This window comes from Callospermophilus lateralis, chromosome 18 (genome assembly GCF_048772815.1).
Source record: "Callospermophilus lateralis isolate mCalLat2 chromosome 18, mCalLat2.hap1, whole genome shotgun sequence".
Classification (NCBI taxonomy): domain Eukaryota; kingdom Metazoa; phylum Chordata; class Mammalia; order Rodentia; family Sciuridae; genus Callospermophilus; species Callospermophilus lateralis.
Genome location: NC_135322.1, coordinates 16,235,334 through 16,248,429, shown reverse-complemented (window position 1 = coordinate 16,248,429; position 13,096 = coordinate 16,235,334). Strand labels below are relative to the sequence as shown.

Genomic DNA, 13,096 nt, shown 5'->3' with positions numbered 1-13,096 from the left:
GTCTGTTTGTGTGTTTCCACAGGGAGAACAGCAGCCGATTTGGATTCCAGAGAGATTAACTAAGGTCCTGACCCAGTGATTGCCTGGAGTTGGGGGTCTGTTTATGTGTTTCCACAGGGAGAACAGCAGCTGATTTGGATTCCAGACAGAAAGCGATTTCTACAGACCAAAAAGAAGATGTGATATCCAGAACTCCAGTTTGGTTATTCTTACATCTGCGACAGAACCAGAATGCTTTTTTCAATATCTATTTTATTATTGCCCTTTCCCATATTTTGTTTTTTGAGCTCATACAGACCTAGGTTAATGTTTTGCTGATCGGTTCTATTTTTTGACTATAGAGTTTTTAAACATTGCAATGGAGATTTCACCTGTAAAAAGTTATAAGGCCTTTACTATTATGTTATGTGTCGTATGTTTGTGTGCACATTTGTGTTTTGTGTTATACGTTTGAATGTATGTCCATATATCATACATGATGAGCGCTCGTGAAAAAATGGATCCAAATAATTTTTTTTTTATTCACGTGATTTAAATGGTTTAATTTAAATTGGGTAAACAGCTGTTGAAGATTGTTTTAAAATGTGAACAAAAAAGGAGGTTAACAGATCTGTTTGTTTACTTTCACCTTTCCTTTTCATTATATTTAATAATTCTCTAAAGATAATGTAAATTATTAAGAAAATTGTTTTCTTTTAGTGCCTTCTGGAATGTTACATAATTTTTTCTTTAGCCATTATTAAGAAAATTGTTTTCTTTTAGTGCCTTCTGGAATGTTACATAATTTTTTCTTTAGCCATTATTGCCAGAATTCCTATCTTCATCCCAGGGCTGGTGAAGACAATGTAAATTGTTAAGAAAATTGTTTTCTTTTAATGCCTTCTGCAATGTTACATAATTTTTTCTTTAGCCATTATTAAGAAAATTGTTTTCTTTTAGTACCTTCTGGAATGTTACATAATTTTTTCTTTAGCCATTATTGCCAGAATTCCTATCTTCATCCCAGTGCATGAAGACAAAGATAAAATCAATCTACAGCTTCTGCAATAGCCATCACTGAACTGCTTACAGAACTTACCTGGATCACTTGTATGCATTGTGAACTCACCTATATGCATTGTGAACTATCTGTTAGTGCAGCGACTTGTGGTAATGTTGGGGTATTTTTGCTGATGATGTCATCGGTGGTACAATTTTTCCAAAAGGAGCCGTCAATTGGCTTGGTGTATCTTCCTCCCTTCTGCTTGTCATGATCATTCAGCTAAAATTTGGGGACCAACAGAGGTGAGGCAAATAACCTCACCCCCCCACTGGTACGAAGACCTCCACACAGGTGTGGCTGTATACTGGACCGGCAGTCAGTGACGGGTAAGATCCAATTACTATGGTACCAACCTAAGACAGGAGGCTGACGCCTTGAGGTCAGCTCATCCGATAACGGGTAAGGACCATATGTACTATTGGACAACCTAAGGCAGGCACGGTCCCTAAGCCACATGCTTGTTGTTTAAACAGAGAGGGGGAGATGTTGAGAGCCACAGCCGAAGGGGCTCCAGCAAACTTTCAGACTGCCAGCTGATGATTGGCTCACAGCGGCCCCAGCAACACCTAGCTGATTGGCTCCTCTGTGGAGATGCTCATTGGGCTGTTTCCCTGCCCTTTCAGACCACAGAGCTGCTCATTGGGGGACTATTTTGGCTCCGCCCATGCGACCCAGCCAATCGGCCTCAAGAGCAGGAGGATTGTGGGAGGAGGAGGTTGTTGGGGTGTGTGGCTTGTGGGAAGCCGGTGGTGGCAGTTGGGCTCTGAGGGTTTTTTCCTGAGGAGCTGTTTTGTTTATCTTGTGTGGTTCTAAAAATAAAGTTAGTTTCTTTTGACAAGTGGCTCCTGAATTGTGCCCAGCCAGACTGCGGCAACTACCAATATGGAGTGCTTACAACAGAACTCAGTGGGGACTAAAGTCAGATCTGAGTCTGGGCAGTGAGGAACACAAATGAAATGAAGGGATAAGAAAACTTCAGAAAGAGCTGGACAAGGAGATGAGTGAGGATGTGGGATAAACTAGATCCTATGTAGACAGCTTTATACACTGGTAGGAGAGACAGATCCAGGCTGACAGAGTATTGTAATAAATTAAGCATAATACAAGAATGGGTCAGATGATAATGGGAGTCTGGAAAAACAGAACAAGCAGGGAAGCGAGCAGTATCTCTTAATTCCACAAGAATGAATATACATCAACAAAACACCTAAGAAAACATTTATAGCTGCACTCATTTAAATCAAACACAGTATTTACTGACCACTGTGTACCAGGTACAATGATAACATTCTGGACTGAGTTTGCCTTGTCTCAGAGCCACCTGTGTGATAAATATTCTGAGGAGTTCTATTTCCTGTATTCTTATCTGGGTTGACATGTGACAATTTATCTATATTATAATCACCAGTGTAGGAAAAAAAAATCTAGTTATGTTCATCTAGGCCATATATCTGGTTAAAATTAACATAGCAGGCTGGGCAGCTCCGGAAGATGAGGCAGAAGAATTGCAAGTTCAAAGTTAGCCTCAGCAACGTAGGGAGGCCCTAAGTAACTTCTTGAGACCCTGTCTTTAAAGAAGTATAAAAATGGGCTGGGGATGTGGTTCAGTGGTTCAGCGCCCCCGAGTTTAATCCCCAGTACCCCAGTACATAAACAAAAAAAAATTAACATATCAGATAAAAAAATCAGTAAAAAGGAAGAAAATTGGAAACAAAAACTTTAGAATTAAAAGCCACTATGTCACTGATGAGCCAGAGAAATTGACCTGAGAAACATTAGTGAATAAATATACTTCAGATCTAAACCTATAGAATAAAGCCCAGAGATAACACCCTAAAAGTAGTGCCAAAAGAAAAGCTAAAAGTTATTAAATTCCATACACATCTAAAGAAGAAATTTCTAGTTTGAATAAACAAAAGTTTAAATAAAAATCATCGCAAAAAGGGAAGAAAAAACTTCTGAATCTCGGGAAATCTAAAGAGCGGAGTTAAACTAAATTACCAATAAATCAAAGAAATCATTCAAAATAAATTTAATTTGGGGCTGGGGATGTGGCTCAAGCAGTAGCGCACTCGCCTGGCATGCGTGCAGCCCGGGTTCAATCCTCAGCACCATATACAAACAAAGATGTTGTGTCCGCTGAAAACTAAAAAATAAATATTAAAAAGTTCTCTCTTGGGCTGAGGATGTGGCTCAAGCGGTAGCGTGCTTGCCTGGCATGCGTGCGGCCTGGGTTTGATCCTCAGCACCACATACAAACAAAAATGTTGTATCCGCCGAAAAATAAATAAATATTAAAAATTCTCTCTCTCTTTCTCTCTCTCTCTCTCTAAAAAAAGTTCTCTCTCTCTCTCTCTCTCTAAAAAAAAAATTTAATTTTCAATTACTGAAACTGAACCAAGATTTATAAAATGAGGCCAAATGGTGACTAGAAAGAAACTTTTAGCCTGTCTTGGAAATAAAGACAGAGCCTGGCATGGCAGCACACACCTATAATTCCAGTAACTCCGAAAGCTGAGGCAGGAGGATCAGAAGTTCAAGGCCAGCCTGGGGAACTTCATGGGGTGGGGATGTAGCTCAATGGTAGAGTACCCCTGGGTTCAATCCTGTTGGGAAAACATATAACGGCAGCACCCCAGAGAAAAACCCCAACATGGCGCCTAACGACCCTCTTTCTCCTCTTTTATTTCTTTCACTGGTGTGAAACGTTCCCACTGGTGCCAATGTTCAAATCCTGTAGGTGGGAAACCTTAGCCCCAATAAGAATTAACTTCTTGGGCTCTGGAACTGACATATGGAAGAGCTTGCCAATAAACAGGCGATCCATTATCTACCTCAACCCTGCTACCTCTCCTTGGGTCTATATATACCCACAGCCTTTGTAATAAAGTGGAACCTCTCCGGTGATCTGTGTCGTGTGGTGTCTCCCATTCGTAGTGTGATGCAGTGTCTTACAGTGGAGACGAAAACCCGGGAGACGGTGTGCTTGACAAACTGAGCATCGTCTCTGCCACCACCATCACCAACGACACATTTCGCCCTGGTCTGTCTTTTGGGGCGCTGGCTCCCTGCACTCACCACTGATCGGGTTTAGGTAAGATCCCCCTCCACAGCTCGCCAACTCCCTTCAGGCTAGCAGCTGGATATGTGACCGTGATCGTCCGGCAGGCTCCTGACGCCCAGTAGGGAGGAGGGAATGCACCCCACTAAGACCTTCACTGGTCACAGTGGACCCTCTGGCGACCCGCTTCCCTTTGGGGCGTGAGGCTTCTGGGTTTACACGAGAGAGGCTCCCTGGTTTCTTCCTCCTCTGTGGAAGCTGCATCCCGCTGGAGCTGCGTCCTGAGGGAGCCGCGCCCCGCCAGAGCTGTGTTCAGCCTGGAGCTGAACTTCCAGCCCAGAGCTGCGTTCTGCTGGGGCTCTGTCCTTTCCTTCCTTGACTCTCTCTCATTCCAGCAGAAAAATTTTCCTGACATCAGGTTGCCCGCGGCCTCAACCTTACAGGGTCACACAGACTGCACTTCGTCGGAGACGACCGAGCTGTGCCCTCTGTGCCTACTCGCAGTGGACTGGTCACTTCGGGGTCGCCCACGTGATCCTTCATCTGCTCTACGCTTCCAGGAAGCCCCTACGGCCCGGGTTAATTCTTTTTCTCCCTTTGCTGTCCCTTCCTCTGTTAAGGTCTGTAAACAAGTCAGGATGGCACCTGGTATTTTGCCAGAGAAATGTTAGAGTCTGTAAACAAGTCTGAATGGCGCCTGGCCAAATGCCAGAGGGAGTGGTTTGTGAAGTAACAAAAGCGAGCCATTAAGTGTGGAGATTCCTTATTGGTTGACTGCTGTATCTATTTTATGCTAATTAGATAAGCTGTGTAAAATGTATAAATATCGCTCAGATCCTACAATAAACGGCTCCTATTCCTGCTGCATCAACGTACACAAGTCATTCGTCACCCCCCGGTTATTTTGCCCAGCCAGCCGGGCTGCGGCATTCCTCCACTCTCTAATTATGGGTGCCTCCTCAACTATACCGGAAATCTCACCACTCAAGTGTCTCCTTAAGAATTTGGCTACTCTCTCTCTCCCTGGACCTCAAGCCCAAAATTCTTATCAGATTTTGTACCTAAGATTGGCCTACATATCCACTAGATAATGACAATCATTGGCCTCCAGAAGGCTCGCTAGATCCAAATCTCCTCAAGGACCTTTTTAACTATTGCCAGCACCTGAAAGGGTAGAAAGAGGTTCCCAGGTCTCCCCGTCCTGCCTTCTGCTCTCTGTTCCCAACCTTCCCCTCTGTGCCCTTCCCTCCGCTCTTCATGTCTGCTCTCCCTCCCAGCGGTACCACGTCCTTGTCCCCTTCCCCTCCCTGCTGCAGCCGCCGCCCACGGCTCTGCCTGCGCACTTCCCCTCCTCTTCCTCCATGGAGACATCCCCCTCCCCTCCCTCATCTTCCTGTCCACCACCGGTGAAAATGGCCTTTAAAGCAGGCTCCATTGCAGAAAAGAAGGTAACACCCCAAACTCAGGCCTTGACAGCAGCCTTGAGGCCTACATCTCCGCCGCTGCCTGTGGGCCTGTCTGCAAGCTTCCAGTCTGCCTGGCCACCAGACATGTGCACTGGTGATCCACCTTCCCAGTGCGGCGGGCGAAATGGGCGGGTAGTGCGCCCTCAGCAGCCTGGAGAGGCCTCAGGATCCCACCTCAGCTGGCGGGCAAGTTGCCGTCCTTTGTGTTCATTGCGCCACAGCAGCTTTCGCGCGAGCCCCCGACTTGCGCTCGCCTCCCTTTGCCGCCCAGTGCCAACGGGCAGGCAGGATGGGTCCCACCTGGCTGCAATGGGTGGGATCTTCAGATCCCTCTGAGCCTCCCCCCCCTACAATGCTCACTTCTTCTACTGATAAGTCCTTTCCTTCCCCCTACTCACACCTCTCTTCTCCTGTCAGTACCCACACCCGTCCCACTGATTCCTCTTATCAGATAACTCACAGTTCCTTTGTCCTCTCAGGGAAGTAGCTGGTGCTGAAGGGATAGTCCGAGTGCACGTTCCATAACTGAACCTAACTGGGGCTGCGTGCAAGCAGTTTCTAATAAGGTAGTTAACTTTGATAAACTGAAGGACATTACCCAGAACCTTGATGAAAATCCATCCTTATTTCTCAACCGCCTTACAGAGGCCCTAACCAAATACACTAAGCTAGATATTGAGTTTCCTATCAGGGCTACAGTGTTAGCAACCCATTTCATTATTCAATCGGCTCATGATATTAGAAAAAGCTCAAATGAGCTGAGGAGGACTCTCAGACCCCTATCTGAGATCTGGTGAAAATGGCCTTTAAAGCAGGCTCCATTGCAGAAAAGAAGGTAACACCCCAAACTCAGGCCTTGACAGCAGCCTTGAGGCCTACATCTCCAGCAAAAGTTTCAGAGGGGAACCAGCATTCCTCTCCACCAGAGGCTTGCCTCAAATATGGATGTGAAGGTCACTGGGTTTGCCAATGCCCAAACCCATGGCCTCCTTCCAGGCCATGCCCCACCTGTAAGCAGACAGGACATTGGAAGATTGACTGCCCTATGGCTGGCCCTTCCTCGGTGCCTCTACTCAGGGGTATGACCAGTCAAGCAGTCCCTTCTCCTGAACTTTTGGGGTTTGCAGAAGACTGAAGAAGCCCAGATTTGAAGACCCCCTCAGCCCTCTCCAAGCCCAGGGTAATGCTCCAGGCAGCGGGTAAGTCCATAACCTTCCTTGTGGACACAGGGGCTACCTATTCTCTCTTGCCTGCCCATTCTAGGCCTCTGTTTCCTTCCCAGGTCTCAGTTATGGGGATTAATGACAAACTCTTTTCCCAAACAGAACTGTAAAGCTGTAAAGCTGGCCTGTGCCCTGGAGGAGACACCCATTCACTTATTATTCTGGTCATTCCATCCTGTCCAGTTCCTCTCCTAGGCAGAGATGTTCTCCAATTATTAGGAGCCACCCTCCAATTACACCCCAAGAATACTACCATCCATCTCCTTTGGCCTTTAACTCTTACCCTCTCTAATGACCTGACAGTACCTACTGTGCCATTGCCCCCTGATCCCTAGGTCTGAGACATCTCCATGCTGGTTATTGCCTCCCACCACAAGCCAGTCCATACCCAGCTGAAACACCAAACTAAACTTCCTTGTGTTCCCAATTTCCTATCTCCAAAACCCATAGGGATGGATTTAGGCCCATTATACACAAGTTGCTGGCCCAGGGATTCCCAATCCTTACTGACTCCCCCTGTAATACTCCTATATTTCTGGTACGCAAACCCTCAGGTTCCACCATGCGACCAGCGCACTGGTTTCATTAAAGAGGTTCTTGGCATAAAAGTTAACTAGTGAGATCAAAATAAACATACAGACTCAATGACCTTTTTCTATGACCAGGTCCGAGATGGCTCTCACCTCTCTGGCTCACACCTCAAACCACCCGGTAGGGCAGCAAGGCTTATTCAGGGCTAGCAGGAGAGGGAGGCAGAGCATGCCAGGGAGTGGCTTTTTATTGGGGAACAAGAAATTCAGGGGAAAATTCCATCCAATGAAGGTCGAGGGGGGCGGCACTCCAAGGTCAGGGTCAGTGATTGGCCTCAGGGTCAGTGGTCAGTCACACCCCCACACGGACAGGCTCTCGCACATGGAGAGGGTGGGGAAAGCTCCGACACAGTTTAGCCAGAGCACCTCACACCCAATCCGGGAGGTGCCCAATCACGTGTGAGAATGGCTTCCCACACTCAGGAGCCTATCACTTAGTCCAGGAACTCCACCTAATTAATGAGGCAGTTATTCCCATCCATTTGGTGGTTTCCAACCCTCATGCTTTTCTTTTTCATATCCCCCTTTGACCATTCACTTTACTCTCCTGGATCTTAAAGCTGATTTCTTTACATTGCCTCTGCATCCTGACTCTTATTACCTCTTTGCCTTCACATGGGAAGACCTTACATTCTTTAGGTTTCAACAGCTGACATGGACAGGCCTACCCCAAGGCTTTAGGGACAGTCCCTACCACTTTGGTCAGGCCTTGACACAGGATTTAACTGTTTGTAATTTGGGGATAGCACTCTCTTACAGGTGGATAGAAGCCTTCCCTACATCCAGGAAAACTGCTGACACCATCGGAAACTGCTGACACTGTCGCCTCCATCCTCATTGAGCAGATCATTCCTAGGTTCAAACTTCCTGCCTCCATCCAGTCAGACAACGGTCCAGCCTTCACTTCTCAGATTGTTTAACTAGTTTCCAAAGGCCTTAACAGCACTTGGAGGCTCCACATCCCCCACTGACCCCAATCCTCGGGTAAGGTTGAGAGGCCTAATGGCATTCTCAAGGATCATCTCACTAAACTTGCTATTGAACTCAGACTGTCCTGGCCCAATCTTTTGCCATTGGCCCTCACCCAAATTTGGGCAACCCCTAGAGCCCCCTCAGGCCTTAGCCCCTTTGAGCTGTTCTATGGATGCCTTTCTTAATCAACTAAAACTTTCCTGTCACTCCTCCTCCCCTTGTGTCCTACCTGCCCTATCTCATACTTCTATACAAACTCCTAAGAGAACATGGAGACTGGTGTCTTCCTACACCATCTGTTACTTCTGTTCCAGCACAACCAGGAATTAAATCAAACCTTCTTCAACTGGGTGATGCAGTCTTACTTCGAGAGCTACATTCTCAGTCGTTGAAACCTCGCCGGACAGGACCCCATACAGTCATATTTCCACCATGCTGGGGCCCACCAAACTTAAAGTTCCTCACCAACCCTCTCCTCTTACTAATCATTAATCTCTCTCAAGCTTCTATCCCAACCCACAGATGGCGCTTCTACATCCAAGCGACATGGCAACAGGATGGCACCATCCGCTCTCAGTTTATAGGCCAAAGTGATTGCCCTTTCAGTGGCTGTAATCGGGCCCTTAATGTTACTGGATTCAACTGGGCCACCTCATCCCACTTATGTTCAGCAATGCTATGCTTCATAGCAGATCAAACTGAGAAATCCTGTTGAAGCCATATCACCAGGAGGCCGCCCCACCTGCTGATGACAAGACTACCCCAGAGGAGCCTCAAGAGTCACTCCTAGACCTTCCCTTTATTCCTGCTCTCCACATCCTAACTATCCTCTAAAGCTTCGCCTGTCTCACGTAACCGCCCATACTCCACCATGACTCCCACTCTTCTAAGTGGTATTTTCACAGTAATCACCCTTCTCCCGGGGACATCATCATCCTCCTATTATACTTGGAGATTCAAAGTCAGAGAGACATATGTCCAAGGCAGCACTCATTAGACTCGCCTAGTTTCTTCAGTTGATTGCGCCCCTACAGGATGTAATGCATCTATCTTCCCTTCCCCTCTCCTCCCAGAATTCTGAACTTTTAAAAACAGCCACTAGGTCTTATCTTTGTTTCTTATATGATCAGACAGAGGATTATTGCAAATGGTGGCCCGAAACCTATGGGGGGTGCCCCCTGGTCATGCAACATTCATAACCCACGTGCATGCATCGGGAATTCCTGCACTGGAAATTTCAGATTGATCTCGGGGGACTATCAGTTGGCTATCACTGACCCTAACCATCCACACTGGACCTCTAGGGTAAATGCTTCCTTTTGCTGTGACATATCCTCTTCCACCCCCTGTGGCTCCATCTCCATCTCCAGAGAGCTTCAACCCTCCCAGTCCTCAGTAGCTATAATCTCTACTGACAAAAAACATTCCGAACAGCAGTTGTTAGACTCCATACAGGATCCATATGAGCCTAATGTCGGGAGTTCACCACAGTATTCATGGCTACGACTACTTACTGAAACTGTAACCTTAAATCTAACCCTCCCCGCCATTACACCAACTGATTGCCTCTTATGCTCCTCTCGGACTCGACTTTTGCTTGCAGCGGTTCCTCGGCTTCTGACCTCTCAAATTTCTCCACTCCATCTGCCTACCGTTCTCTCCGAACCCTTTCACCCAATGCTCCATTATGGGAGCCCGAGGAGTCTAACCATACTGTGATTCCCCGGCGCTGCCTTCTGGGCTTGGGTGTCTCCCAGTCAAAGTTTTGCCACTCTAACAGCACCTTTAACTTCACCCTCTATGCATCACCTGGCTCATTCTTCTGGTGTAATGGTTCTCTCATCACTATCTTATTCACCAACACCTCTACCCCATGTTTACTGGTGATGCTTGTCCAGCAATTGACTCTCTATACCCCAGCTGAAGTGCACGCCCTCTTGTCTCCCCTAGTGCGGAATAAGCAGGCTGCTTTCCTTCCAATACTGGTGGGTCTCTCACTGGCTGTATCTGAGGCGGGAGCAGGAATTTCTGGTGGAGCTCTAGGACGCTCCTTATGGGCTGTACAGGACTTAAGTTCTAAACTTGAACAAGTGCTCACTTCTACTGCAGAATCTCTAGCATCTTTACAAAGGCAGGTCACATCCTTGGCTCAAGTTACTCTTCAAAATCGACTTACAGCCGAAAAAGGTGGAACCTGTCTTTTCTTGAGGGAAGAATGTTGTTACTATATCAATGAATCAGGCCTTGTGGAAACTAATGTAGTCAAGCTCACCGACTTGGCTACCTCTTTGAAAAATCCACCAAACCCAAACCCATTTGCCACCTTCTTTTTAGCCCACTTCCAATCGTGGCTGTTGCCTCTTTTATGTCTCCTTTTCCTGATGTGTCTGTTCCTGCCCTGTCTGCTTCGCTTCCTACAGGGCCAATTACAGAAGATCTCTAAACAAACTTTCAACCAGCTTCTGCTTAGGTACTACCAGCCTCTGATGACCAATAAACCCCCAACATCTTCAAGAGAACAGCTCACTCATTGCTGAAGCTCACTACCAGGCGCGATGGAATGCAATGGACATCGGACAGTGGGAGACAACGAGCCCGGAGAACCTCGTAATCTGCCATCCTGGATTCTTGAGCCTTTATTTCCTTTTTAAGCCTCCTCATGGCCCTTGGCCTCTTCTCTGTCAGTCCCCCGACATGGAACTTCTGCCAAAAACTGACATTTGCTTTAATTTTTATCTTCATCCTGTTTTTGTTTGCTCTGATCTTCTTCAGGTGCTGGTGACGCCATGTCAAGGCAATGCTTCCAGTATTTCCTAGAGTCTCTGCTACAGGATCAGTGGCTGATACCAACTATCTCCTCCATCCAGGACTGGTTCGATGCCATCGATGACTTGTGGTTTCAGGGAACTTTCATAGACTTCACCCCTACGGAAGTAGCTGTCTATAGCCACCAGGTTTTATTTCTGGTTGCCATGATATCCCCAGACCTTCCCCTACCCAAACATTCCTCCACTTCCCCTTCTAGGCCCTACGCCACACAGCCAGAAGCAGCCAGATCTGACCAACGACGCCCCAATTCCTAAGAAAACAAAAAGGGAGGAATGTTGGGAAAACATATAACAGCAGCAGCACCCCAGAAAAAAACCCAACATGGCACCTAATGACCCTCTTTCTCCTCTTTTTTTTCTTTCACTGGCATGAAACATTTCCGCCGGCACCAATGTTCAAATCCTGCAGGTGGGAAACCTTAGCCCCAATAAGAATTAACTTCTTGGGCTCTGGAACTGACATATGGAAGAGCTTGCCAATAAATGGGCGACCCATTATCTACCTCAGCCCTGTTACCTCTCCTTGGGTCTATATAAACCCACAGCCTTTGTAATAAAGTGGAACCTCTCCGGTGATCTGTGTCATGTGGTGTCTCCCATTCATAGTGCGGTGCGGCGTCTTACAAATCCCCAGTACAAAAAAAAAAAAAAAAAAAAAAGAAAAAGAGAAGAAAGAATAAGAAATAACCAGATGAGGTTGGTGATGGGGGGCTTATGGGATTGAGGAGTTTGGCATAAAGTCATTCTATAGAAATAGTCCTTAGAGAGGAAGGGGCATAAGCAGATGTACTAAGAAGGCATCAGACAGTCCTGGAGTTGGCAGTGGATAACAAACACAAGAACGTTAAGTGGGGAGTATTTCCTGTCCTGTACACAGCAAGAGGGCAGTATAGATAGCATCAGCAAGTGATGAATACAAGTGGATAAATGGGGAGTCAACAACACAGGCAATAGGCCCTGGAGAGGGAAGTAAGGAAAATGAACACAGGGTTTAAATCCAAGCATGTGGGACCTCTAGGTGTTGAGAGGTGTCCTTGGGCTGTGTGTGGACTGTGTTGCACATCGCAGCCAGTAAGGGAATGTCTGGCCTTGGGAACTTCCTGTGCCCCCACACACACACCGGAATAGACCCCCTTGTTACCGTTGTTTACAGGTGACGAGTCCTTGCTTCCCCAATACTGAAGTATAACACCAGAGAAGCAAGCTGAGACAAGTTTAGAGTGGAAAGTAGAAGCTTTATTAAAGGACAGCAGAAAAGACTTCTCCCTGGAGGAAGAAGGGGACCCAACAGGTGGAATCTGTGGAAGGGGGGAGGTCTTCCCTCTTTTATAGCTAAGATCTTCTTTCAGCTTTCCCACATTTCTGTCAGCATTCCTGTCCTTTGTTCTGTTATCTTGCAGTGATAGAATGTAGGTGAGGAGACCCAAAAGGTGAAGGGCAGATGGGCCTGAGGAGTAATCTTGGGCAGGAAGGGCCTGGGGCGGCTTCTGATTAGCTTCTCCAGATTTGCTGGCAGCTGTTTCTTTTCTTTTCTTTTCTTTTTATTATTGGTTGTTCAAAACATTACAAAGCTCTTGACATATCATATTTCATACATTTGATTCAAGTGGGTTATGAACTCCCATTTTTACCCCATATACAGATTGCAGAATCACATGAGTTACACATCCACGTTTTTACATATTGCCATACTAGTGTCTGTTGTATTCTGCTGCCTTTCCTATCCTCTACTATCCCCCCTCCCCTCCCTTCCCATCTTCTTCTCTCTCTACCCCATCTACTGTAATTCATTTCTCTCCCTTGTTTTAAAAATATGGACCAGTTCATGAATTTGCGTGTCATCCTTGCACAGAGGCCATGCTAATGTTCTCTGTATGGTTCCAATTTTAGTATAAGTGCTGTGGAAGTGAGCAC

General features: G+C 46.5%; 1 non-coding gene across 1 annotated transcript; it reads right to left on the bottom strand.

The window, feature by feature from the left end:
• Positions 1-12,989: 12,989 nt before the first annotated feature.
• LOC143384568 (U6 spliceosomal RNA) lies at positions 12,990-13,096 on the bottom strand. Its single transcript, XR_013089370.1, has one exon. It is a non-coding gene; the product is annotated as a U6 spliceosomal RNA (small nuclear RNA).